This window comes from Crocodylus porosus, unplaced genomic scaffold, assembly GCF_001723895.1.
Source record: "Crocodylus porosus isolate Cpor-Errol unplaced genomic scaffold, CroPor_comp1, whole genome shotgun sequence".
NCBI classification, from domain to species: Eukaryota; Metazoa; Chordata; order Crocodylia; family Crocodylidae; genus Crocodylus; species Crocodylus porosus.
The window spans coordinates 21,620,929-21,633,791 of record NW_017728918.1 but is presented as its reverse complement, the minus strand read 5'-3'; the positions used below and the strand labels follow the sequence as shown (position 1 = coordinate 21,633,791).

Below are 12,863 nucleotides of genomic sequence, written 5' to 3'. Positions count from 1 at the left end.
TGATTTGAGCTGAGCTCCCTTTTCTGGCCTTGCTTGCAAGCAAATAGACCCTTAAGTGCCGACTGATGTCTGTGTGTCTGTGATCTCTGCACGCCTCCAGGGAACGAACTGCCATTTGTGCAACAGCAGCCTGGCTTCTCCCCACCCTCCGGTCTGGTCCTCCCCTGCATTGGGCCTGGCCTGCTCTTCCCTTCCCCCTGCCACTTCAGTAAGGAGCAGGGGGAGTGGGCCTGGACCTCAAGCAGCAGGAGAGAAGGGGGAGCAGGTCCAGATGGAGGGGAGGGGCGGGGCTCTGTCCCCACCTACTCTCCCCCCACATCATTTTTGATGGGCAATTGGCTAGTCCTTACAGAATAACTGAACAGATCCTATCCCTTTGCAGCTACGGCATGTGACTGGACTGTTCACGAACAATTGAGCATGCTCCATCCACTCACAGATCCTGCCAGTAGCAAAAACTGGATCATCTATTTTGGAATACTCAGCCCATGGGTCAACTCTGGCAAGTGGAGCCATGTTATCTTGCCTGCAGTGCTTCCCATACATCTTGATATTTGGCAGTGGGGGAGCAGTGGCTAGCAATTAACATTGTCACTGGTCCTCTACCACCAAATTTCCAGACCAGTGGGGAGCCCTGTGGGCCAGATGCTAAGATTCCATGAGCCAGATTGCAGAGTCACTTCCAGGCCCGATCTGGAGTATGAGCTGAGCTGGTACTCAGGTTCTCACCCATATGTTGCTGCATCTACCAAGCCCACTTGGATCTAGCCAAAGCACCAACCTCACCCACAGGATCTGGCCTGCAGACTGATTCTGTACCACTCATCCAGCCCACAGTGCTAGAAGACTGAGTACTGCTGGTCCAGTCAGATATCCTGGGCATTACAAGTTATTAAATATCACCCAGACACACATGGGGTGAGCCCAATAACTTCCAGACGTTTGACTGAAGCATTTGTTGCTGTCTTTATCAGAAGACATCAAGAAATGGAGAATAGAACTGTTCTCTTGGGAACTTGTTCCAATGTTTAATCAGCCTTGCCATAAAAAAAACCCCTGTGTCTTGCTCCTACTTCCAATTTGGCTGCAAATTCCTAGCCGTCTTCCACTGGTCAGATGTACTGGGTTCATTTCACCCTGAAAATTAATTTATGGTCATAAGGGGTACCTATATACATGAAGGACCTCTGCGCCAATGCCTGCCAATTAGTATGCATTAGAGCCCACTCGATTAATCAAGTCTGCTGCAAGTTTGCTGAAGCCTGCTAATCAGCACACTCCAGCAGCCCCCGTGTCACATGTATTCAGCATCCCCACATTTAAAAATGGTGGTGGGGGTGCTTTAACTAAAGCTTGTCAAACAAGCTTTCATAAAGTGCCCCCACTGCCATTTTGAAGTGTGGGGATGCTGAATACATGTGATGCTGAAGGCACTTCAATTAGAGCAGCTCTCAGAACCACTTTAGTTGAAGCTTCCCCCCCTCCACCCTGGAGCACATGTATAGACTCCCAAAAACTCTTGCTATAACCTTGTTCTATGCTCACAGAGTCAGAAAACTCATAACATATGAGCTATATTTTCAACCAAAATAGCTCATATTTCTAGCTCCTGCAACAAACTGCTGACAGGCAAGAGGTATAGACCAGGATTTGTTCCCAGAAATTATTCAGCAAAAATAATTTTGCATAATCAATACATTAGATAAAACAGTTTTCTCTTCCCAGGCAAAGAAAATGGAGGAACAATGAGTCAAATAAATGATGCATTATGAATTATTTGCCTACTTAAGGCTGAGATGAACATTTCTGACTTGTTCCCTTCAATGTCATCTACCACATTTGTGTGTTTATTAGGTGTTTCTTTTCTGTTAGTTCAGGTTAATTCTGGAGCTAGCCATGTGTAAAGTTGTTTTAATGTTTCATTTAGTTTTCTAACAATGCTAAGTCAACTCTTGTTCTGTCTGTGCATCCAAGAATTCTCGTATGTTTGATTTTGGGAAAATGCTTCCTATTAATGTGTCAATATCACATTTGCCTGAACCTTTTGTGCAGTCAGGATGGCTTATAATCAAGCATGATTTTGGTTTTTTTTGCAAGTAGTTTATTCCTTGGGCTGATCAAAAAGATTAGTGTATTCTGGTCAAAATTGGCAAATAGGTTCATCTAAAATAAAACTGAGAAAAAAACGTTTAGAAAAGTCAAAACGTTTTGTTTTGAGATTCTTTTGCGATTGAATGCTTTTACTTTTCATTTAAAAATCATTTAAAATATATTTATCTTTATTTTTAAAAAGATAAAGATTTTTTTAAGTTAAACAAATACTTTGCTTTGGGTAAAAAACAAAAAAAAATCATTCAGCCCCAAAAGATTCCCCCCATACCCCTAGCAATTTTTGTTTTGCTAAGAACACTGAAAGAAAAAAACTGAGTCAACCTGAAACATTTTTCCCTAATATTTTTGGTTTGGTTATTTTCAACAGCCCTACTTATAAGCAGCTTTTTTTTATATTGGAATCTAACAATCCAAGTATATTGCACTCTCTGGCCATGTCTACACATGTGCTTAACTGGAACAGGTGACAGCTTTTATCACCTATGAAATCTCATGCTGCTCTGAACCAGTTTGTCTCTAAGGTGTCCCCTTGCCCTACCTGATGTCAGACTGACATAGCTACTTATCCACTCATTGGAAAAAGGAGTTCTCCTGAGAATGGAGGCTTCTAAATTCTCATCCCTATTCTCACAATGCTTTCTGAATGTTACATTAAATAATCTGCTGCAGGGGTCAGGCACCTAAAACCCAGGTATTAAGGCACCTGGCTTTTTGACTTAAGGTCACTCGAGAATTCTGAGGCAGAGCTAAGACCTGAATCACATTTTACATATCCCAGTGGGATATCTTAACCCCAAATTGCTTTTTATTTCTTTTTACAACTATATTTTCCTAAATGAAAAGATGGCACTGGAAATGTATATCTGCTCTGAAAAATGTTTACATAAAAATAGTACAGTCTGCATTCCAGGTGTGCATCCAAAATCATACATCATCTAAATTTAGTGATAAAAATAAATGTTGCAGTGCTACTTGTGTTATTTTTGTAGAAATAACACAGCTAAGTGGAAATTAGGTGAATTTTAAACCATCTTTTGCATCATCCATAAAATAACTGGCTAAATAGCAAGGAGTTAAATCAGTACAACACTCTTCAAGGCATGGATGCCACCAAGAGTATAATTTTGAAAGATGTGGGGTTAAAAAGGTGTCATTAAATGTTTAAGTGGACTTGTAAATTAGGCTTCATCGTTACAGGTGATGATGAAGAAGAGGAATGCAGCTTTTGCCTCAGGTCATGTTGGGTTTGGAGGGTGGCATTCAGAAAATCTGTATTTGTATTTGTAAAGTCTGATTTCTACACCTTTGGGAACTGATAAACTTTAAAACCCCAATGCCACTTTTCCAGATTAGAAACATGCTTGAAAAGAATCAGTCAGCAGGCCCAATAGTTTTATTCAGTACTTACATATATGATGGCTTTGAAGAATTTTAATTATATAAATGTGTGTATAATTTTCTAAGCACCTAAGGTCATATTCTTTCTTTGGAATACATGTACAGGTCACACTGATTTCAAAGGAGAGCATGGCTTTCCTATAATATGTGCTGCAGGTTGTAGGCTTCACACTAAAAAATCAATGGAGTTTTGAACGAGTTTGGGCTGAAAAACTGGGCTCTTTGTTTGAAAAAGCAAAATAGAAACACTTCACAAATGCATTTATATATAACAAGGAATGATTCCACTATGGAATCCAGCTCTGTAAATCAGTCAAAAGGTTCTGCAGACATCATAAGCTGAGAGGGTGAAGCTTGAACACTTTAGGAATAGCAACTGGCATATTGAATTTCTTTGCTATTCAATCAAAAGGCAGTTATTCTTATTTATAATATTTAGAAAGTCATTTTGGAGTGGATCTGTTGGGAAAATATCAAAAATCCTCAGATAAAATGGTTTTAAAAAATATTAATTGGTAATGTATGAAGCAGTGTCACTGTCCACTTTATTTGGCACATTTAATTTTCATGAGGGTCCTTCAGGGCAGCAGAAAATTCATAGACATTACTAATTAGTGACATCATAGTAAAATATAGTGATAGGAAAGATTTAAAGTAGGATCCCATTACCCAAATAAAGGAGGACAAAGCCTAGCAGTGTAAGCAAAGAACAATGGATACATGAAAATCCCAAGTTGTTGGAAGCTTTACTGTAAAAATTGTGTTTGATGGTTATTCTCTCCACCCCAAAAATGAAAGCCTGATGACTTACATTGAAAAAGACATTTTGCTCAGTATGCCTCAGGGATTAAGGAATGGAAAAGGGCAATAGTAAGCTAATAATAAATATAAAGTTAATCTATGCTCTTTAGATACATAGACATTATAGTTCTTGGTCTACATAATTTATTAACATATTTAACATATTGGGGAAGGGAGCTGTACATTGAAAATATAATTTCCATGGAGAGCCATTAATTTTACTATATGTATGTGTGTGTACACATGCGTACACACACACACACCCCCCTATTACTAAAATCCTATACTATCCCACCTAGAAGACTCATATATTCCTAACCGGTAAAGTGTTGCTTGAAGTTGTAAAAGTTTATTCATGCTTGTCTGTGGAAGAGTAACTGATTGTTCATCTCCTAAATGGTCCATGAATACCTGTTTTATCACATGACCTCACCCCTCCTTCTTGTTCTAGATACTAGACCAGGGGCTAGATCAAAGCTGCCAGGCCATTCTATCCAGCTTGTGGGGCCCCTAAAAAATTTAGAAAATTAATATTTATCTTCCCCTGGGTGCCTGTCAAAGATGAACTCAAAGATGACCTCAAACAATTGCAACCCATACTAGAAAAAGACCCAATTCTTAAAGAGATCTTTCCAGAACCACCCATCCTAGCCTTTAAACAAGCACTGAGCCTCACTAACCTCATCACCGGAAGCAAACTCCCTATGACCCAAACCACACCCAAACGATCCAGACCATTTCCGCCACTCCTACAATAACTACACCCCACAACAGAACCATCACCATTCCTGGATCTTACACCTGTACCTCCAGCAATGTTATATATTACATCCAGTGCACCAGACACCCTGATGGAAAATGCCAAACAACAGGAGGAGAACCAACAACAACTGCGCACCAGAATGAACGCACACTGAAAATCTATCAAAGACAAGAATACTCAACTACCTGTGGGGGGCACATTTTGCATCAGACAGTCACTCCCTCTCTGATCTCTCAGGCCTAATCCTCAAAGGGAATTTACAAAACATCTTTCATAGACAAGACTACAAACTTCACTTCATAAATCAACTGGATACAAAAAATCATGGACTCAATATAGACATTGATCTTATGACACATTATAACCTGCCTGATTCACCAGGTACCTGCCAGACCTGAACCTTTACACCTTTGTCTCCCTCCTCCCTTTTCAGCCCCTCCTCTTCTTTCTGCTCTTTGATTTCCTGAGTTCCAGCTATTTCCTTTTTCACGGACAGCTCCTTGAATCACTATTACTATGGAATCTCCTTGACTCACATTTGGCTTTTTTCCTCCCTGTCTCTCCCCCGCCTGCCCCCCCTTCCCTGCTTTATCTTTTGTCTTCCTAATTTCTACCTATTTACATTCTCACTGACATCTTGCCACACTTTTAGCTTCTCTCATTTCTTGGCGTCTCAGAACAGCAGAGACTCCCTTTGCCTGAAGAAAGGTGACTGCACCTGAAGGCTTGCCAAGAACTTTTTTCCAACTACTCAGTCTAAAAAAAATAGCACATCTGCTCAAAGAACCTTGCCTGCAAATGACAGAGGAATTATCCATGGGGCAGTCTCTGTATTAAAATGTTATCCAGACTATGAAATGTTTTGAAAATCTCGGGCCTAAAAGACAGGGGTTTTTTGTGAAGTACAAGGTTTTAGAGACTGATGGGTAAGAAAACTATTAAGAAAATTGAGGCTAATGCATCACTGTGTATTTTACCCCTCAGTTATGCCAGTTGTATTTTACCCCAATCTATGGGAGTTTTGTGATTAGTCTCTGGGGAACAAGGATTACAGTTCCTTTTGTGCCAGTAAATGTAATGTAGCCTACTTTGTTAAAGCAAGGGGACTTTCTTTTCAAAAGTGACTCATAGACGGCTTGATTTTTGGAGTGCCCAACCTGAAATTCAGAGGGGCGGTGAGACAGCAGCTTCTGAGAGGAAGACACAATGAAGATCTCTCAATTTGGGCACCTGTAAATTGAAGTCGCCCAGAATTAGTAGTAACATCTGAAAAACTAGGCCATGAAATCTTAGTAACTTGAGATCTCACCACAGCACCTGCTATTTATTCTTTCCTGAAGGTGAAGAGACACTACAGTGCTTTGCTTTGTTTTGTTTTGTTGTGGGTTTTTTGTAGGTTTCTAAAGTATGTGGTTTGAAAGTACAAAGTTTAGTGAAAAGGACATTAATTTGAGTTTATTGTACCATTTGAAACTATTTGGTCCAGCATATTATTGAATTATCAGCCTTAAAATCCCAGTGACTCTACAGATAAACTTTGAAACCCGTAACTACTAAAAATAAAGAGACATGGTTGCTATGACCACCTGTAAGGCTAGCCTGCGTTGTGGTCCGCTTGACTACAGAGGTCAAAGGTAAAACAAAATGAGTTTAACTAGATTGAACTTTGAGAATTTTTCCCCCCAGAGCAAAATACAGATTGACAAAATGTCAGTACACTTGGGAATCAGCAAATTTGCAGGCAGTCCCTATCTCTTTGTTGGAAACTGGTCAATACGTTCACATTTTTCCCTGTTTCTTTAGAGAAAAGACTGGTGTTCCAGCATTTAAAAATAATTAGCAGTAATATTTAGGGGTAGAATTCAGGATGTGCTATAATCTAAAAGTGAGATTCTCTGTTAATCACTTTAATTATTTCCAGAGAGACTTCAAAGATTTGGAAGACTTATTGTCTGTATTTCTGAAATGATATTGTGCTACAGTCTAGACAGCAAGTTTACTGTTTCATATTTCCCGTTATAACATTCTTGTTTGTTTCTTCACTGAAATACATTTTTTTTTACTGGCCGCAGGCCCATCCCTGTATGTCTTATGTTCCAAAGCTCTCCCTCAAAACAGTGCTGGTTTTAGGTGGTGGTGGAGGAATACTGGCTTAGGCTCCTGATATGGAAATTTCAACCCTGAGCTGAAAACAAGATGTTAAGAAGTTTCCAAACATGACAGACCTGCTTTTCCATTGTTTTTCCTTCAGGGTTATATTTTTAAATACTGTTCACAATATCAAATCCTACACAAGCGCAGAAGAGACAGATGGGAAGTGGCACAAAAGGAGAGAGCGACTAAGGAAAACCTCAGGTTCACATCTCCGTTTCTCAGCACACAGCCATAGAGAGGATGATGTCATACGGTTCCTTAAGCAGAGAGGCAATTTGCCATGTTAGTCGGACATCAGGCAGACGGCAGACTAGCTATATGGTTCCTTTCCTTTTTCTGATCTTGGAAAAACAATGTTTTAGGATCAGTAAAATGAAGAGTCAGTGTTGTGATGATGTATCATTAGGTTGAAACATTTGATGAAGGTGCCATGGTGACTTTAGGTGGTCACCTCAATGTGAATACAGGCAGCATCATACTACCATCTCAGCGCCATGCTTTCAAGTTTGGAGTTCAGTGCTTAGCTGAATAAGTCACTAAGGACTCCAGGAAAAGAAATGTCTGAAGGAGGTGGCAAATATGCTAATCTAAACTGCTCAGTCAAAACAAGCACTGGTAATTCATGGCATTATACTTCTGTTCATTTTAAGAACATTTTTAACTTTTGAAACTCCTGTAACTTCACCAGAAGCCTCGCAAACTTCAAGCAGCTCATAGAATTTCAATTGATCATCTTTACTTTCTTTTACATTTAAGTTTAGACAACATGTTTACGGATTAAAATAATGTCTTCTGCCTTCTTTTCACTTAGTTTGTACATCCAGGTTGTTAGATGTTAGAGGAAATATGAGGTGAAATGAAAGGTGTGAAGGATGAACACAGTTAGCAAAGTTGTGGGGGGGTCGGCTGAGGTTATGGGTGAAGGGGAGGCATGATGTGAGCAGATTGGGGAGCAACCTTTGAGGAGAAGTAGTGCAACTGGAACTGTAGACACAGGAAACTACCAGCAGAGAGGGACCCATTTGCAGAACAAAACTCAGAGGATGAGAAGCATGAAGAGAAGAATATTTATAATTAAGGATATGAAAGGGAGCAAGGATATGCCATTTTGATTTAGCAGGGTAGTACCTTCCTTAGAACTGCAGCTCCTTCCTTCTGCACTGGGCAATCTACAGCAGTGATTTGTTCTTCACTGGTTTTCACCACAAAGATAAAATAACTGTTCGTTCAAAATTGTCTAAAAATTATTCCATTTTCGTGATGATTGGCAAATGTGGGAAGTGTGAACTGTGTGAGTGCAGTCAAAACAGCTGCAAATGTCAAAATGGGACTGTTTAAAATGTTTGGAAAACAGAAACTGTTGTTGAATATGCTAAAAGATGTACTCTATAAAAGCTGAGACAGATCTGGTTCTTAAAACTGTCTGCCTCTGGCAATAAAGCATATTAACAGATATGTAAATTCCAGGGGTTTAAACCCAAATTAAGGCTCAAAAATCCTAACTATGAAATTACCAGGAAAGCTTTATAGCCATTTTAATGGTCTTGGAAAGGGTGTGCCATAAAATATCTGACAAGTATTAGAAATGCATTCACACAATTCCATAGATTAACAAGATTACAACTCCTGTTTAATTCCACAAATTAACAGGACTCCAGCTGCTGGAGTTAGCAACACAAAACCTTTCAAAGTTATCACACTGGAATTAAAATTAAAATTTTTTTTTTTCCTTATTCATCTTCTAATCCTGAAACTCAAGGCCCAGATTCTCCGCTGATGTAAATCTGCACAGATCTACTAACATCTAAATTCTCTAGTCCTGGGTCCTTAAAGTTCTGAAGCCCATAACTATGAATATATATATATATGTATGTATGTATGAATATACATATATGCATATATCCACACTGAGATATATATATTTATAGCACAGATCCACTGCAATCTAAATGCTGTAGCCTTGAGTCCCTCAAGTTCTGAAATGTATAACTATGAACATATATATAAATATTCATATATGCCTATATTTCTCGGTATATATTCATATATCCATTTTTATATATCTGTATCTAGCTATATATGTCTATAACACTACATCTATAAGTATATATATCTATATGGATGTATGGCTTTATGAATATATACAGATATATATATTTGTATATATGCCTATATACATTCATAGTTAAAGGTTTCAGAACTTGAGGGACTCAGGGCTACCGCATTTAGCTCTGTAACTATGAATGTGTATAGGCATATATATGAATATATATATCCATATATATTCTTATACCTATATATATATCCATATATATCGCTATATAAATATATATAAATATATATGTGTATATGTATATTTATATACACACATACATATAGAGAGAGAGAGATTTTATAGATGTATATATAGATATATAAAAATGGATATATGACTATATACTGATATAGATATTTGTATATATGCCTACATACGTTCATAGTTATAGGTTTCAGAACTCGAGGGACTCAAGTATTTAGATTGCAGTGGATCTGTGCTAATTTGCATTAGCCAAGGATCTGGGTTTGCAGGATGTATGTATATGTACATATGGATGATGTGTATATATGTATGATCCTGCCCTGGGCAGGGGATTGGACTAGATGACATTCTCAGGCCCTTCTAGTCCTATTTTTCTATGATACCATGTTTCTGTGAACAGATCTATATAATTAATGTGATAAAAAATGCTTATCTTTTCCTGACAGTGGCATATCAACCAAATGGGTGGTACAGTAATAAGGAATTCTTTGTATTTTTCTCTCATTTATTATTTGCTGCCTCTGCCTAAGAAAAACAGTAGTTAAAGTTGGACATAAGGAATGAGTCCAAACTTTTTGCAGGCCTGTTTTTCTGGAATTTCAAAAATTGTTCTAATTAGCATGACGAGTGACCTATCCTGAAAATGCTATTTCAGCAAGATAGGCAAGTAAACATTTGCTCTGTGGGTTGGGAGGAGGAAGGCATCTTCCAAATAAAACACTGGGCTCTAACAAACAAATGTTCTGGTGACAGTACCACACACTTTGAACCAAACTAAACTCCTGTCTGTGTTTGGGGGTTCCTATTGCTACATAGCAAGGCCTAACTTGTTGAAACTGGGGGTTATGTTACAAACTGATGACAATATTGTTCCAAGATAGTTAAACAAGGAACCGAAAGCAAGCAACCGTGGAGTAAGGTTCCATCCATGCAGGCAAAAGTGCCCTCCAGACTGTGCCAGGCTAACAGCTGAGTGCACATGACAAATAACTGCTGCATGAGCAGAAACAGTTCTTTGGTAGGGCTCACACAAGAGCCAAACATCAACTTCAGCTGAGGTGTGCCAATTCTGCTGCTAAGAGCAAAGCTGGATGTTGCTGGCTAGAGGGTCTTGCCCCTCTGCTCAGGGTCAGACTGATCACCATATCTGGGGTAAGGAAAGACCCGTGCAGGTTTCTTCCTCTGTAGCAGGGGGCATGGCCCTGTACCTGGGACCTCTTGAGTGTATACTGACAACATTTTATTGAAGCAGGACATTAGCTGCCATGGTTCTGCTACGGCAGATGAGGGTGTTAGGCCTATGTTGTGTCAGGGTTGACAGTAGTCTTAAATAGTTTAGACTACGGTTGTGTGGGATGGTTTGGATAAGGATGATCCTGCCTCAGACACAGGGTTGGACGAGATGACCTCTGGAGGTCCCTTCTAGACCCGCTTCTCAATGACTTATCACGGGTGATGTGAGATATGCCTACAAAATCCTGAGCTCAAATTGCCATGGCTCAGCAAAGAAAGAACATACATTTTGATGGAGAAATGAGAAAAATGAAGGGACCATCTTCAGAGCAGCCTGCTCAGCCCAGCCCCTGAGGGCCCTTGTTTCCCTCCTGCCTAACAGGGAAATGATCACAGAATCACAGAAATTTTACCTGCCACAGGTAAAGCAGAGGAACCATGGCAGCCAATGTCCTGCTTCTATAAAATGTTATCCTTGTATGCTCAAGAGGCTGAGGGCCACAACCCCTCCTGCAGAAGAAGGCATAATACCCTACAGTTCATAACAATCTGACCATGGGGTAAAATTCCTTCTCGATTCCAAATATGGCCATCATGGAAACAGACAAAAATTGGGTTGGAAGGGCATCAGGTCATCTAGTGCAAGCCCCTGCTCCAAGCAGGACCAGCCCCAACTAGATCACCCAGCCCAAGCTTTGCCTAGCTGGGTCTCAAAAGGGTGTTTATAGACATGCTCCAGGAGTGGAGAGGAGGGGCAGTGCTTTATTTAGAGTGGCTCCTGAGAGCCACTCTAATTAAAGCACCCAGACTGTCACGTGCGTCAGCATCCCCATGCTGAAAAATGGCAGTGAGGACACTTTAACTATGGTTTAACCCCTCCCTTGCTGTAACTTGTAATGTCTTGGTCTGTCCTCCAGCGCTGTCGAGACCAGTCTACCACATACCCCTGCCTAGGCTTTCACGAGGTTTTTCTCAAGCTAAATGGCCAGGGGATGGCTTCCAGCTCTCTCCGGCCAGCACAGCCCAAGGTGACCAGGTAAGACTTCCCACCCTCACCTTTCACCCAAGCTGAGCCCAGAACTTTATTATTTATTTATTTTTAACGAAATTTTTTGTGTTCCATGCCAAATCAGCCAAATCAAGTGTCCATGAGTCGGTCCAGAACCATAAGTGGCCCTACAACTGGCAAACATCCTCTACCCCCAGCAGGGGCTTCAGATGTTTCCATCATCTTTTGGCAGGCATCCTACATGCAGGTCCAAGCCCAGAGGCTTGGGGTTTGCACGTGCCTCAGTTTCACTCGCCCTTAGCCATATATATGGCCACATGAGCAAACTAAGGAGGAGCCTCCCATTTCCATAAAGTAGGCTTAAAGCCCCAACACCTTAGCGGGTACTAAACCATGCCAGAAAAGCAGTTATCCCATGGACACCTAAGAAAAATTACCTTCCTGGACCCAGATACATGGTGTTTCCCCTGCCAGGTAAGTCACTGACCCCAGAACACCTCGCTGCACTTCAAGGTGGAGAGAAAGGGCTGATTTAAAGGCGTCAAGGACTGTGGGAGCCATCCCAGGGGCTGGGGGAGCATCCCATAGGCTGAGGGAGCCACCCGCAAGGGCTGGAGGAGCCGCCCCACGGGCTGCAAGAGCTGTCCCAGGGGCTACAGGAAGATCCCAAGGGCTGCGGGAACATCCCAAGGGCTGCAGGAGCTGTCCCAAGGGCTGAGGGAGCATCCCAAGGGTTGGGGGAGCCACCCCAAAGGTTGCGGGGGGCATCCCAAGGACTGGGGGAGTCGCTTCAAGGGCTGCTGGAGCTCTCCCATGGGCTAGGGGAGCGTTCCAGGGGCTGGAGGAGCTGCCCAAAGGCTGGAGGAGTGTCCAGAGGGCTGCTGGAGCTGTCTCAAGGGCTGAGGCAACCCGAAGCCCCCAGGAGCCCCGAGCAGGGCTCGCTCGCAGCTGCTGTCACCGAGGCGCCTTCCTGACGCGCCCGCCCGGGCCGCCAAACACAGCCCCGTTCCAAGCCGGCCCCAAGTGACCAATCCGCTCCGCAGCCGGCCGCGGGCGGCCAATCGCGGCGCGGGCTGCTCACGCCATGCAAATGC

At 41.4% G+C, this 12,863-nt stretch overlaps 1 long non-coding RNA gene across 1 annotated transcript in view; it reads right to left on the bottom strand.

The window, feature by feature from the left end:
• Positions 1-1,045: 1,045 nt before the first annotated feature.
• LOC109311640 overlaps positions 1,046-12,863 on the bottom strand; it is an 18,279-nt gene continuing 6,461 nt past the window's right edge. The window contains exons 2-3 of the long non-coding RNA XR_002101556.1: positions 7,968-7,970; positions 1,046-1,062 (exon numbers count right to left, since the gene is read on the bottom strand). This is a non-coding gene — a long non-coding RNA (uncharacterized LOC109311640). The remainder of the gene's footprint in view (positions 1,063-7,967; positions 7,971-12,863) is intronic.